Consider the following 16,222-nt stretch of genomic DNA (forward strand, 5'->3'; position numbering starts at 1 on the left):
AGTTGCTGCATTGGTCAGGAATAGCTAGCTGGCTTCCAAACCACGTTGTCTCATGCTGGCTGGCTGCCCTTGACATGGAGTTAATCCACAACTTTGAAAAAATCCACACATAGGTAATAGAGACTGGACTGCCTGGCTAGCAGCAGAAACCAAAATAGTGTTCCTTGGGGTGAGGAAGATGAAGCCTCAGCCCAAATCCAAAACTTGGTGCAGTTGTTATTTGGGTGTTATGCCCTGCAGTCAGCTTTTGTCTTCTTTCCTATCTCTTCTAATAGAATTTGTGATCATCATTGTGATTAATGCTGATACAGATATTGACATCTCCAAAATGTGTTACAGAAAGCTTACTGAAAAACAAGCTTAAGTTTTCTGTCAGTGAGCTTCCTAGCTAGCCTGGAATAAGAGTTTCTTGCAAAAGTTTTCTCCCTAATGTTGTGATTCTGTACTAATACTGTTTTTCACAGGGTGTGGCTAGGCGAGTCTAATTTTATTTGCAGCCCAGATGATTGTCATAATATCCTCTTTGTATGAACATTTAATATCAGAGGGAAGGCAGAGCTGAGCTTTTGTGCAGGAGTCATGGAAACAGTGATGCTGAGCTAGGTGTTGTTCTGTGGCTGTAACTGCCTGACAAGTTACGATCCTACTGATGCTCGACTCGTGGTGTCAGGGGTTGTATGTTATGTGCCAGTCCTTTGATGTGAGCAACGGCTGTCAGAGTCTGGAGCTGCTCTCCTGCCTGACCTCTGGATTAGTTCAGGGGATGCACATATGCTGGAAAAGAGCATGTGAGCATCTTACATAGGAAATGAAACTGTCCTGCTGAATACAAACTGTCATACAGAGATCAGATCCTTCTGTTTTCATCTATAGAGCCTTGGGCCTGATTTTCGTAGGCACTGAGCATCCCAGTTTGATTGAAATCAAGAGGAGATATAGCTTCTTAGTGTCTCTTTAAATCAGGATCTTAATTTTATTTATGGATGCTATGAACATAACACTTAGCAGAGGCCATTTTTATGTGTGCTTTAAGTCAAGCCAATGGAGCAGAGAAAGCGGTGACAAGAAAATCTTCAGCAGCTTTATTATTTATATAATCATTTGTATTCTATTAGCTTGCACAATGTGCTAAGAGCTGCTTACATAGCTGTCCCAGGCTCATAATGCTCTGTGAGAAGAAAAACCCAAGCAACCACTTAAGAATGAGAGGAAGAAAACAGATAATCAGAATGTGCTTTGTAATCTTCACTTGACTAGGCAGTGACAGGAGATGTGTATGAGCAGCTGTCTCAACTTAAAGACAGGCTAGTGCTGGCAGGGTTTGAGCTATAGTCTGCTTAATAGCAATCTGCTCTTAGCAGTGGTCCAGTAATGCTTTCAGCTGCTGTGAAAATGTGCCCAAAATGTACCTTGTGTGGCCTCTGAGGATGAATCTAGTATACACTATTACTAAAAATAAGTGTAGTGCAGGGTTGTCAGGGGAGGCACCTGGAAATGGGATGAATGGGGAAATGGAATATTTCAAAAGGAAGGCCGTGTTACTAATTAGCACTTTGCATTTCCATTCTGTCATTCCTCCAGACCCCTTAGGCTGCAGGATGAGTTACTGCAGGTATCACTCAGAAGTGTAAGGAAGCTGACTACTGTGCTTTTCCTCAGTTCTGGTTTTGGGAAGTGGAGGTGATGGGGAGCTGCGATTAACTGAGAAAGAGCAGCCCTAGACGACTGTCAGAATCCTGACAAAATCCAGAAGTGCTGCTGTAACACTGATACCTGCACAGAGCAGAGTCTGACCAGAATACTTAGCCTGTATAGGCTGAGGAGGGTTCTCATTGCATATGTAGTGAGTTATTCTCAGACATCAAAGCAGGCAGTGTTTCATTAAGTGGAGCTTTGGATGACTTGAGCAGAAAATAGTTTGCCTTGTGAAATTCCTCCCAGTGTTGGTTTCCTCTTCTTTCCTTTGCTAGGGATGAAAACACTGATGGCAAAGGTAGCAGGATCAACTGGAGATCCACCTGGAATTAGGGGATGGTTATTTGAGTGTTTTCTTCATGTTTACTTCTGAAATGCCAGGGTACATCTGTGCAATGCGATACAGCATGGTATGAAAGAAACCTGAGCTGGCTCAAGAAAGCTGGAATACCTGTGGGGATCAGACTTGACCCCTGGGGCAGCCAGCTTTGATCCTTGAAGAAGTAGAACTGGGTTAGTGCGGTGCTTGTGTGCCCATAAAGTTTCTGGTTCCAGAAGTGGCTACAGGGAACTTTACTTGGCAATCTGCATAGCATGCAGTGCATTTCATAAATCAATCCCTATAGTTTATGTTTTAAAATTTTTTCTCTGTGGCCAAGAAGGATGCTTAGTCTCTTATCGGCCAGTACTGGAGGAGCTTGAGCTTTTAAGAAAAATATTCTAAGCTAAGAAAGTTACACAAAGGGGTAGAATAGATGGTAATAGCAAATATTTTTTTCCTTTCAGTTTATGCTTTCTGTCAGAGCAATGCTCTTTTTTCCTACCAAAGTCCTAGCTATGTAATTGCCTGTTCCCAGACACATAGCACATCCTGAGCGGATTGCATTGCTGTTTGTAACAGTGCAGAACATCCTGCCAAGCCCCATACTGATCTCTTGAAGATGTTAAACCAGAATGGTCTATCCTACTCCTCTGCATTCGTTGAAGACTTCTCCTAGGGATGTCTCACTTTCGTAGGAAGGCAAAGGGATAGATGCAGGCTTTGGGGTGAAACTTTCAGCCTTCCCCCTATAACCTCTCTTATTTCATCTGGACTGTGTCAGCCTGACAGTACAGCATCCAGTCTGCTCACATGGGAGCCAAGAGGGCTCCTTGAATGGAGCATTGCCTTCCCACTTCCTCTGAGATGACATGCAGGTGCTGAAGTGCAATGGGGCAGAGTGCCTAATGACCCTCTCTGCCCCTTTGCAGCTGGGAAGGACTTCTCCACTCAGCTGGAGTCGGTGGTGGGAGAGGCAGCTCTGGCAGGGTAGATGCTTCATGTGGTCGGAGTCTAAGCCTTGATGTCGTGGTTTAACCCCAGCCAGCAACTAAGCACTACACAGCTGCTCACTTGCTCCTCCCCCCACCCCCCCAGTGGGATGGGGGAGAAAATTGGGAAAAGAAAGAAAACTTGTGGGTTGAGATAAGAATGGTTTAAAAGAATATAAAAAGAAGAAACTAATAATGATAATGATAACACTAATAAAGTGACAGCAGTAATGATAAAAGGATTGAATGTACAAATGGTGCGCAGTGCAGTTGCTCACCACCCGCCGATCGACGCCCAGTTAGTTCCCGAGTGGCGATCCCCCCGCCTCCCCCTCCCCCCAGTTCCTATACCAGATGTGACGTCACATGGTATGGAATACCCCTTTGGCCAGTTTGGGTCAGCTGCCCTGGCTGTGTCCTCTGCCAACTTCTTGTGTCCCTCCAGCTTTCTCGCTGGCTGGGCTTGAGAAGCTGAAAAATCCTTGACTTTAGACTAAACATTACTCAGCAACAACTGAAAACATCAGCGTTATCAACATTCTTCTCATACTGAACTCAAAACAACACAGCACTGTACCAGCTACTAGGAAGACAATTAACTCTATCCCAGCTGAAACCAGGACGCTTGACCAGGAGGAATTGGAGTGCATAAGAGTGTGTTTCTGGCAAGGAACTAAGGGTCTCAGGGCAAGTCTACTGCAGTGTTTAAATAAGGTATGGTAAAGGTAACTATGTTTTCTTTGAATTCTCTGAGCTAATGTTTCCTCCTTTCACCACAGAATAGGTTCTCCGGCCTCTTCTTTTCCTTGTGGCTACAGTTTCTGATTGAAGAGATTCCACTAAGTCGCTAGCAGTAACGTACCTAAATCATAAATCCAAGTGCTGAATATGTAGTTCAGGTTGATTTTTTTCCTCTATTTTCATCAGAATTAAAGATGTCCCAATGCCTGGTAGCACTGTTTGTTTTACATTTCTCCATAGTCATCCTGGCAGTGTTACAGTATGCCTGACACTGTAATGAGGGAGCAAGACTGAAAAATGGAAGTAACTTTTTCCATGAAAATTTTAAAAGGCAAAATATGCAAATAGGGCAGTACACAGACATCAAACATGGACATTGCATTGTATTTGAATAAAATCTAAGGCTTTCTGGACCTTCAGTCTTAAGCTAAATTGTTCTAGGGGAGCTTTGGGGGGAAGCTGGTGCATTTCCTATCGTGAAAGAAACCAGATAGAGAGGTGGGATAGGAGGAGGTACAGAAGCATATCTGAGGCAAGTGAGCAGAAATGTTTTTTAACGGATGTCAGGGAAGGAGTGACAGTGCTTTAAAAGCCAGTGAATGGATAAACAGGGAGAAGCATTGCCTGAAGTTGGAAAGGGAAAAGGATCCATTAATAGTTTTTAGAGACACCCATATGGCCAGAAGGAGGTAGGACAAGAAAGGTAATGACAAACAGCCATGTTTTGCATGTACTGGAGAGTCTCAGAGAGGAGGTTCCAGGGATGGAGATGGAGAGTGGCTGGGTGGGAAATCTAGCATGTAGTTAAAGAGGGAAAATTGGATTTCAATCTCTGATCACTAGGAAAGCGAGAGAATCAGAGTATTTCCTAGGCTTTATTAGGGAGCCAGCCATTCAGATTCGATTTACGTGGAGCAGTACTTAGATGGTACAGATGGAGGTGCTTTGAAAAAGCCTGAGGTGGTCCCTAGAGAATGGATGTGCATGAGAGAGTTTATGAAATCTTCACATTTTTCTATCAATGCTTTATTAAAATCTCAATTCTGAAAAATGTTGATTGGTACTAACAGCTTGATGGAAGCAGTGAGGTTTGCATATGGGTGGAAGATGGCAGAAATTATTGCAGGGGTCAGGCACCATCTGGCTGTGATGGGAGAAAGCTGTGAAAGCTTAGATCATTTCTGTCTGCAATTTAACTGCTAGAAGCCAGATTTCCAAATGGTTCACGAGTGTGCCCAGTTTCTGTATGTACATCTCAGTTGCTATCTGCAGTCCAGGTCTTTTTCAGGCCTATTTGCATGTGTAATGATGATGTGATTTCTGTTTGGGGATAAGTTTTTCTGGTCGGAGTGTCACACTAGGGAGGAGACTGAAGATGCAGATAGATGGCAGAGAAAAACAGGCCAAGTGTGAAGAGGGCAGAAGGTGGAAGTTGCGGTTATAAGCGCCCCTCCCTAACAGCCCAAGATCCCCTTCCACAGCAGTGATTTAACAGACCCCCAGGAATGCATAAGAGGAGAGTCAGGAATCAACAGTGTTGGGAATTTCACAGGTGCGCTCTGGAGGAAGTTACCACACGAATGGCACTAATTGCCTGCACATGGTGGTCTGACACTGCTGCTCCAGCTGCTCTATTGTGCTTGGACCAGTCTGTTTCCTGTCTGTATTACTTAATGAATTTATACTTGAAAAAGAAAGGGAGGGGCTAGTGGTACTGCATAGAAGCAGGCAAAGCGTGGCCAAAGGCTGAATATGATTCCTCTCCTCAAAATATATCTTGTTCCTATTCTTGGTCTCCCATTACTATTCTGTGCCAGAGGACCCCAAATAGCCCTGGTGATGATGACCCTGATTCCTAAACTTCCAGTTCCAGAGGCCTGTAAAGTTTTTGGTTGCCTCTCACTCTTAAGTTTCCAATTGCATTACTGCTGCTGTGGTGGGTCAGCCTCCTGCGGCAGCTCTAGGCTGTATGTATTGAGAGTCAAGAATGTCTGTGCATTTTCTCTGTGCATCTGCAGAGCATCCAGCATAAGGCCTTCATCATGTTTTTGAGTGCCTTTGTTGTAGCAACATAACAACACCGTGGCTTAGGAGATACAACAAGGGAGACGTTGGCCAACATTTTGAGCAGGTCCTGCTGAAGTTCAGGAAGGTAGTAAGAAAAAACGTATTTTTTGTAAAGATTTAATTTGGAGGTGGGAATGCAGGCACTTGGAAACTGAGAGCAATATGATACAAGGCAAGATGCTGAGAGAATCCTGAATAGACCAATAGGAGAGGGGACGATAATAATGTTTCCTCATGAAGTAATGCTTATAAGCTTTGTTCCTGAGCTGGTTTGCGTTTGGTATTTCTATATTAGCTCAGAGTCACAAGGGATATATGACTGGGCAATAGAACATTTCCCAGGCTGCCTGCTGGCTGCCAACACATATTGGATGCTTGGGCATGAATCCTGCAAGACTTTGTGGTACACAATGAAGAATACCTTGTGCTTTCTGATATGAGTGTGGGACATGACATGAAGCCAAGGTGAGCAAGAGGTTCTCTGGACTGAGCATCTGGAAGCTGAAGCACCTTGCCCATCTGTCTATGAGCTTTTTGACAGCACTGAAAAAGAAGGAACATTTTAAGGAGGATTGCTTTTAAACAAATGTTTTTATCTTACTAGAGGAACTACCGGTTGCCTGCCAGACATCTGCTGTGCTACCAGGAGGAGTGGCATTGTGCCTCCCTTGTTTTGCTTGCCTATATGTTTACATGCGCACACCATCCTATAACTGCAAAAGATTGGATCACATCAGCCTCTTTTCTCAGGAATAACTACTAGAGTGAAATTTACCTTACACACAAGAGTAGGAGAAAATCTATAATACCACTTATGTCAAACCATGCATAAGTAAAGTAAGTCTTCTGTGGTTCATTGTCCCAATGCTAACATTTAGCAGTGATGAATATCAGCCTCTCTGGAGAAGGCACTTGGTTCAGTTGGCTTTGCTAGTGGCTTTTTAGGGAATCATTTAGCAAGGATGGGAGAAGAGAGGAATGTTTGTTCTGTGAACCAAAGGCAAGGCAGTCCTTCCAACATGGAAAGTCTACGCCCATCCTGTAAGCCAGGGAGAAAAGAAGAGAGAGGATGCAGATTTCTGTGCAGTGTCTATGAGTCATGACATGAAAGGTCAGAGGTGAGCTTTTGTGATGCAGATGGAGCATGTGGAGTGGAAAGCATTCTGTGGTACAGTAACACAATGTCAGCATCTTACAATAAATTCATCTGAAGGAGTTTAGGCATAGAGGAACAAACTACCTAGCAGTCTCTGTATCTCTGAGCTTGTTCCTATTTAATAGTCTTTTGAGTGAATTCCCTTAACTTTCCCCACATCCTAAACACCAACAAAGTAGAATATCCCAGACTGAGAGCTCCCAGGAGAAACTCAGATCAGAATGTTCCAGTCAGTTTGACATGACAAATGAACATTTTTGGTTTTGGAGTATATTTCCATAGTGTCTAATGTTGGGGGTTTTTTTTAACTAAATTGTGATTCTTGTGAATGACAAGGATCTCACACAGAAAATCTAGTGGTACAGAGTTTGATGCACTGTGACCCTATACCTAGTAAATACATGCACTAAAAGTCTAATTCATAATGATGAATAATACTAGCTCATAGGACCCTTTGTCTGAAGAGTTCAGTGGGTGGCTTTTTCAAAGCAGCCTCAGAGATTTTGGCTTCTTTCAAACCATCAACTCGAATACAGTACCTAAGGAATTAAATGTCATTATCCTCTTCCTTCAAGCACTACAACTGAGGCACAGCTGTGATGTGACTTGGTCATCATGCAGCCTGCCACTGGCAGAGCAATAGATAAAAGAGGGATACCCTACCTATCACTCCATCTCTTTTTGTTGCTCTTCCTCCTGGCAGGGAGAGCCTATGTCTTCAGTACAGTGCAAGAGTCACAACTGACTGATATTCTTACTGGAGAATACTAGATGTTCCTGGAATTACTGCAACCTTGTTTCTCTGGGGAATTTTCTTCTTTACCAGCAATATTTACCAATTTCTTCTTGTTTTATCCTTGATTTCTTTATATGTTCCCGTCAAGCTGACAAGGGGATAAGTGTGAAAAACAAACTTTGGAAGATTGCACAGGGCATATATAGGTTACATGAAAAGTGTGTCTTAACTTGCCAGCTGAACTGTTGCTGATGGGTATGAAATGCCCCCCTGCTTTCTCTTAAGAGTAAGCTCAGGTGAGGAAATGAAGGAAAAATCCAGAACAGACCCTACTCCCAAGCAATCTAAGTAGTTGAGGTTGGGGCTGGGGACTGTTCAAATGAAGATGAGTCCTGAACAAACAGTTGGTGTTGCAGCTCATTTTGGAAAGTGAGCAAGGGCATGTGTCTGCTTTGTGCTGTTTCTGTTGGATTTCAATCCAAGATATTAGGGATTGCATCATAAGTGCAGTGTATCTTAGATTTCTTCCATGTCTGATGAGAATGGGAAATGATATTCCAATTAAACTTCTACTGTATTTGGGGAGACTCTTTAATGAAGTATATGTCACTCTGCACATTCCAGAGGTTAATATTTCACTTTCTCTTGTTATCACATTTTTAGTAAGGATTAATGGCCTGCCCCACAGGAACTAAAATCAGTAGTCGTCAGGTGTATTAGTGTGCTGCGAGTGCTGCAGCTTTGCTTTAGCTAGGGAGTTATTCAAAGCCTCTTTTCCTTACATAGCTTAGCCCTTGCCTACCCTACAGAAGAAAGGTTTCTGCTAGCATTATTTCCTTGCCTCATGCATGACACAGAAAAGAATTTTGACAGCTTGGTTTATTTGCATCCATAGCAAAAGTTTTGCTGGCATAATGATATTGGATGAGGGTTTGTTGCAAAATAACATAAGCTAACCTCAATTATTGATCAGTCTCTTCCATCAAATGTTTCCGACCACAAAGAAAGTGGAAGAGTAATGTACTCATGACCTGCTTGTATATCCATGGAAAGTATTCCTGTTAAGCAGAAAAACAATTTGGAATTGCCTCATGAAATTAGCCTTTAGTGAAGGAATTGAGTATGAAACTGAAGTGCTAGAATTACTTTTCAATAAGTAAAACATGGGAGATCCAAAGACAGGAGCTGAAGCTTCAGCTGACTTTGGTACAGGAGGTAGAGGAGATGTTATTTTTATCATCTGTGTACTGAAACGATCACTAGGCTCCTGGAACTTTTTCTTTAACGAAATTCATATAGCAAAGGCTCTAGAATCCTACAGCCATAATGAACCTAGAAGTACAAACTGGTTTTGGTTTTTTTTTTGGTTTTTTTTTTTTCCATAGCTCTGTCCACAAATTAAACAAGTACAGTTTCTAGTTAAGATCACATTTATTGCAATATAGTGTCTTGTTCTCTGGAACTCTTCATCAGTAGGCAGACAGCAGCTTGCAGACATTCTAGGTCAACCCCAGTGCACACATTTTGTTGGGGGATTAATTTAAAGGATAATTCACATATCAACAGTTCAGTGGCATTGAACTCCTAAAGTTACTGCGCTCTTAGAAAGTTTACAAAATTAATGGCCAAAGTCTGATTAAGAAAGTATATATGTAGATTGAGCATACCTTGTAAAGCAAGCATTGATGAGCAAACATGGATACTGAAACTTTCTATGCAGAAGGCGTAAGAGGCATCTTTTTGCAGGGCTGTTTGAACTATGTACTGCCACCATGCTCATAAGCTAAAGAGAATCCATGGAGCTAGAACAAAGTGTGGTCTAACCCAGCCTAACTCTCTCCAGCCGCTACTGGAACAGGTACCTAGGGAGGAAATCAGCAGCAGAGGTTGGTGTCACCACTGGACAGCATAGCCAGCAGGCTGATGTGTTACACCAGTAATAGAGCACTCCACTGAATCCTGACTGAACCATCTGCACGTGACCCTCAGTCATGGTGCTACAGCCATCTGTGCTTGCTTTGTGGCAGGACCATCAGGAGCGGGCTTTTCTTTCCTGCATAATGAACCTGACTCCTGCTGAGCTTCTGTACCTGCAAGGGATGTGCCATGTGCTGTTGTTCAGAAAATGAAAGTGTTTACAGGTGTAGAACTATATTAATATAGGCAAATTCAGAAAACGTAATGGGGATTGGAGCAATATAGTCTGTGCATTGGGCATATAATAAAGCTAATTGGTAACCCAGGCCCTAAAGAATGGAAATACTAAAATGACAGTCCTTGCACACATACGTGATCTAATCCATTTCCATTCAGGAATGAGCAAACTAAGACAGGATACAGAGTATTGATGGACAAACATATCTGAGTCCAAAGTCATCAGCAGAGCAGTGGTGATACTCACGGAGGTTACTGTGGCAAAGATTTCTGTCTGTCTTTTATTCTGTTAGCCAAATGTGATCCCATCCTAATGGGTGCTGTGATCTTAACTTTGGCTGTCCAAAGCCTGATGTTCTCAGCTTACAATGAAAGTAAATGAGCTTCTTTTGCTTTGCTTGGCTTTGTAGTTCACTGACCTTAGTAAACTCTTGGTTTGGGTGAATACTGGGAAGAAATAGGAGGATGCACTTTTATTTTTCACTCCTTATGTTGCATTAAAGAGATTGCTAAGAATCAATCTTATACTGTCAGATAGAAATACAGACGAGTAGTTTTGGAGAGTCAGGACCTGCCATATGCTAATATGAGAGAGAGAGAAGTTGAAAAACTGTGCTGTTTGTGTACATGTGTATAAAACAGGCACTTTCAGCTTAGGAGTAAGTGGGATGCTTACCACCAACGAAGGTAAAGAGAGAATGTACTTGCTTTTTTGGCATGTACAGTTTGAAAGCTTGGTAGGCAGAGAATTAATAATATGGAGCATGCAGAGCTTAATGTATTCTCCAGTGCGATGATACACCCTCTGACTCTTGACATAGCTATAATAGTGATGAAAGAAGCACCTTTCTTTCTGTATGAGTACCTGCTGCAAGCTCAAGAATTAAAAGGACTCTACTCCCTATGTAACTCTGTCCCTCAACACACTTTCTTTTAATGAAACAAGTTATGCTTCTTTTGAAAATATCTGCTACCTTTACAAGCAGGAACAGGCATCACTGGGTTTGAGGCTAGAATTTCTTCTAACTTAACCCCATTTCAGTCTGACTTTGGGACTGTTAGCGAGTCCTCAGCCTTCTCGGTAATTATTTTTTCTCCTGTTAGTCTTTTAATTTTATTGCAATCTCCAAATATGGAGGTGCCCAGCAGTGAATATTATACTCTGGCTGTGCTTTCAGATAGGTTGTTGTCATTCAGTCATGGTGTGCAAGGGCTGGATCTAGATTTTTAGAGCTTTAATTAGAGGGTGGCTTTTGGCTGTAGTAGCTTATTTCCCACTTGACAAGTGTCATCTCTTTGGGAGCAGTAGTCACTGTATAAATCTTCTTGCATGATCCTGAAGGCTAGACTATTGCTATGAAATGCACGTGTGTGCGTGTGCATGTATTGTGAGTGATGGGGAAAGACTGAGCTGCTGCTACCCACCACAAAAAGTCAGGCTGCTGCAGCTGCCAGCAAGGGAGACAGGAAAGGATGATGAGGTTTGAATGTTGAGCGGGTAGACTGGATGACTCTTCCCAGGTCCACCACTCCTCTGTAGCAGTAAGCCAGCTAGCTGTCAAGTGTGAGTAGGACAGGAGGAGGCAGGCAACTAATGGGCAGCATTTGTTACTTGAACTGCATGGAAAAGGCAGTGGGCTTGACATGATACAACCAGATTTTGTATTGTCTCTGATTTTCTTTCTGTTCTAATTCATTGTCATTGCTCCTCTCTGGCTTTGGTCTACTTCTGTTGATGTTGTCTGTTGTGCTGAATAGCTGTGCTTTGGAATTGTTTTCTCTCCCTCCTTCCTTCAAGCTGCACAGACAGTACTCATTTAGTTCAGAATTAACAGCGGATGTATCTAGATTCCTAAGCAGTTCAATGGGAATATTACACGTATACGGAAAGATGCAATTTAAGCTCTGAGTTGCTTATCACAAGGTTTTATACTCTTTGAACTACAGTTCTGGAAGTGGAAGTATTAGAAATAGTAATATCAGAGCAGAAAGACGAGTTAGGGTCTGTCCCCCACCCCTGCTTCTTGTAGCTATCCAGACGTAGATGTAGTAGCACAAAGAGCTGAATGGTGTTTAACAGGTCTTAGGGGAACATCAGGAGGATTGCTGTATTGTATACTGTGGCTACTGGTGACTTCACATTGCCAGAAGAGGGAAAACTCAGATGCTCCTACTTCCTAAGCACAAATCTTAGGACTTGAGCACTTAACACTTCAGGGAGAGCATCAGTTATCTGTGAGCTGCATGGGGCTGATGACACACAACTGAACAGTAACAACTGCATCCAGGAAAGCAGTGATGCATAGTGTGCAAGTCACCAAGTTCCTCTGGCCATAGTGGAAGTGATTGAGAGGTGGTGTCTCACTTCTAGCACCCCGAGAGGTAACTGTGAGTGATGCCAGCAAAGCTTTCTTACTGTATCAGTGTTAGCAAACAGAGGGAATGCAGAGGTTTGGGAATGGTGGCAGATATAAAAAATGGCATTTGGAAATGGGGCTTAAGAATGGCATAATCATTACTGTTAAATCTGTGCCTGCCTTTCTGATTATTAGCCATTTTAAGTGGAATGGGTTTTGCATCTAGAACAAGTCTCTGAACAGATGATTAATGGTTTTATCTGTAATAACTTCACATTTTATAGAACCCTGCTAGGAGTCTGCATCTGGTGAGCCAAGCTATTTAAAGCTGTGTTAATTCTGTTAATTGCTCTACGTTTATTTGGATTGCTGGCACCTGCGGGCTTTAGGATAATATAGGAGGGGGGTATATTCTCTCCCTCTTCCTAGCTGAGAAAAATGGAGAGGACCATTTCCTCAGCTAGGAACAGCAACCTTGGCAGAACATCCTGGCTGTCTTGGTTGTCCTTGAGATTTCCCTCTTTTACTACAGCTGAATGCAGTGAGATGCCAGCCAGAGGCAAGATGTTCCCTTGATTGGGGCAGGAGGTAGGCAGACAATCTGCTTTTGCATGCACTTGCCATCATCAGGCAGTAGCAGCAACAGGGAATGAAGCCAGTGATTTTCAGAAGGCAGATCAGGTCCATCCCATTCTGATCCTGCTTCTCAGCTGCCTTCCAGTGTTAGTTTTCCAGTTTGGTTTTGGTTGTGAATTGCTCCAGCAGGTTTCAAGCCCTGAACAGATGGGAAGATAAGTATGCCGATGCTTTCTGAACTTTGGTCAAAGATCCAGCAGTGGAATTCAGAATATTTGAGGTGACTAAAACATTGCTGTGAAATTCTAGGAGAGCAGCACAGTTGTTTTCATGTTTGCAGCTAGATTGGACAAACCACTGGAACAATCTGAACCAGGCTCTGATGACAGACTTTCAGTCTTTTGCTCTTGTACTTCTAGGAAGATTCTTGCATGGGCAGCAAAATGGGGAAGCAAAGGGTTTCACTCACATTGTTAACTGCCGACTTAAAAGTGCAGCACATCCTGAAAGGCTTGGTACTTGGATGCTTTTAGCTAATATGAGCTCAATATGGCTGTTATCTGACTGGGTAGGAAAAGAAGTGGCTATTCTGGTTTATGTAGGTGCCAGTTCTCTCAGACATCTGATAGGGGTTTCAGTCCACGCTTCAATTTTGGCAGTGCTAGGACATCTTGCCAACAAATCAGGTGATTAATTAAGATCTGCTCACACTCTGTTACTTGTTTTTATGTCTGTCTTCAAAACCACAATTTTTCTTGAGAAGACCAGTGAGACACTAGGGTGAAATCTGTCCTCCTGATACTGATGATGTGATGACAGTTGGGTTTCTGCAGGTGCCCTATAACCCTTTATGGCCAGCGACTAAATGGGATGTTGGTTGTGGCCTCCGAAAGGAGGTTCCTACCCAAAGGAGGGGCTGTCACATCACCCATCTCAAAGGTGTAAAGAACTGTAAAGAAAACCACTTGTAGTACAGGGGAAAACTTTCTCAAGAGTTTGACAAACCATGATCCTTGTGACTTGTCACTCCTAAAGGACAAGACTGCTGTGTTTGTCATCTCTCTCAAGTAGAAGCTGTTACTGGGGATGTCCAGTTTGTTTGTTCTATCCAGGTAATGGTTAAACAATCAATTGCAATATTAAAATCGGTTACAAAGCAAAGCTCGAGAAAAGTATATGCTGTTCTCATATTTAAGAACAAGCTGTCAGCTGAGAATTTTCCTCTATTTCCCTGGTTTATATTCCAGGGCTGATTTGTCCTGAAGTTGCATTCACCTGAGATAAGAACACTGAATGCCTCTGTTCTCCTTTACCCTAGCTTGGTGTGCCTGCTTCTCTCTCCTTGTCTGAGCTTCCTTCCTATTATTCATGACTGCACACTAGGACATCACATAGAAATGCAGTGTCACTTCCTCTCTCTTCTTCTCAATTTTTTTTTTCTTAATATGTATTTCTAGTATGTTCTTTTAATTAGCATATGGATAGCTCTTCTGGCTTCAGGCTAGTTTTCCTGTTTACAACCTCTGTGACACATTTCGTTAGAACTTCACAAATCATATATCACAGGAGAAATTAATTATGCATGTAACTTATTAGGTTAATAACTTTCATCTCATTGTGAGCTTCACATAAAGTCTATACATTCCACATTAATAATTCAAATAGCAGCTTTGACATTGAGTGCATTTTCTAAATCACTTCTCTCCCTTCTTTGGGGTTTTGGGTCTGTGTGAAAACCACAGCTGGTTTTTTAAAAATCGATTCTAGCTCTGTTTCCCCATTCCTCCTGGAGCCTGGATTTTCCAGTGCGTCCAGCAGATGAGAGCAAGTAAGTGTTGGTATCCCCTTTGGTTTTGCAACTGGAGCTTACGGGAAGGACTTGGTTTGTAAGAGGACACCTTCGGGTAAGAATCATAGAATAGTTTGGGTTGGAAGGGACATTGAAAGGTCACCTAGTCCAACCCCCCAGCGGTAAGCAGGGACATCTTCAACCAGATCAGGTTGCTCAGAGCCCTGTCCAACCTGACCTTGAATATTTCCAGGGATGGGGCATCTACCACCTCTCTGGGCAACCTGTGCCAGTGTTTCACCACCCTCATTGTAAAAAATTTCTTCCTTACATGTAGTCTAAATCTACCCTCCTTTAGTTTAAAACCATTACCCCTTGTCCTATTGCAACAGGCCCTGCTAAAAAGTTTGTCCCTATCTTTCTTATAAGCCCCCTTTAAGTACTGAAAGACTGCAATAAGGTCTCCCCAGAGTCTTCTCTTCTCCAGGCTGAATATCCCCAACTTTGTCAGCCTGTCCTCACAGGGAAGGTGTTCCACCCCTCTGATAATTTTTGTGGCCCTCTTCTGGACCCGCACCAACAGGTCCATGTCTTTCCTGTGCTGAGGACTCCAGAGCTGAAGGCAGTACTCCAGGTGGGGTCTCACCAGAGCAGAATAGAGGGGCAGAAGCAGCTTCCTCAACCTGCTGACCACGCTTCTTTTAATGCAGTCCAGGTGCAGCTGGCTTTCTGGGCTGTGAGTGCACATTGTCAGCTCATATTCAGTTTTTCATCCACCAGTACCCCCAAGTCCTTCTCCACAGAGCTGCTCTCAATCCCTTCATCCCCCAACCTGTATTGATACTGGGGGTTGCTCTGACCCAGGTGCAGGACCTTACACTTGGCCTTGTTGAACCTCACGAGGTTCACATGGGCCGACTTCTTGAGCTTGTCCAGGTTCCTCTGGATGGTGTCCCAACCGCACCACTCAGCTTGCTGTCATCTGCAAACTCGCTGAGGGTGCACTAGATCCCACTGTCTATGTCATTGATAAAGATATTGAACAGTACTGATCCCAGTATGGATCCCTGAGGGATACTGCTTGTCACCAATCTCCATCTGGACATTGAGCCATTGTCCATTACCCTCTGGATGCAACCATCTAATCAATGCTTCATCCACCAAACAGTCCTATCCATATCTCTCCAATTTAGAGAGAAGGATGTTATGAGGGACTATGTCAAAGGCATATATCTGAAAACTACCTCCTCAAATACCCAGGCAAGCCTAACAGAACAGCTGTGTAGCAATACCCCCCTAAAACCATCTCACAGACTCCACTTATTTGGAATGCAGCAAATGAACTTTGGTGGTGGTGCCAAGGACGTATGAATAATATTGGCATTGTATTTTAACTGTGGCAACAGGAGCTTCCCTGGATTTATTGAGGCCTCAGTAAGTGTGTGGACAAGAGAGTTCTGGTAAATGTAGCCTACCTTTCAAAAGTCTTTCAGAGCCAAAAAGCTCTTCAAGAGTTAAAAAAGCAATGGGCAAAGAAAGAAAGAAAGTCCCTGCACAGAGGAAGAACTGGTTAGAAGGGAAAAAAACGAGTGTAGGACTAAACATGGGAAGGCCCCAGGGAAGACGACCTCTGGGATCCA

General features: G+C 43.1%; 1 protein-coding gene across 2 annotated transcripts in view; it reads left to right on the top strand.

Moving 5' to 3' along the window:
- Positions 1-16,222, top strand: part of NRXN3 (neurexin 3) — a 984,457-nt gene that overhangs the window by 225,157 nt on the left and 743,078 nt on the right. The window lies entirely within an intron of this gene.

The sequence above is a fragment of the Haliaeetus leucocephalus genome, unplaced genomic scaffold, assembly GCF_000737465.1.
Source record: "Haliaeetus leucocephalus isolate CR32 unplaced genomic scaffold, Haliaeetus_leucocephalus-4.0 Scaffold932, whole genome shotgun sequence".
In the NCBI taxonomy this organism is placed as follows: Eukaryota; Metazoa; Chordata; class Aves; order Accipitriformes; family Accipitridae; genus Haliaeetus; species Haliaeetus leucocephalus.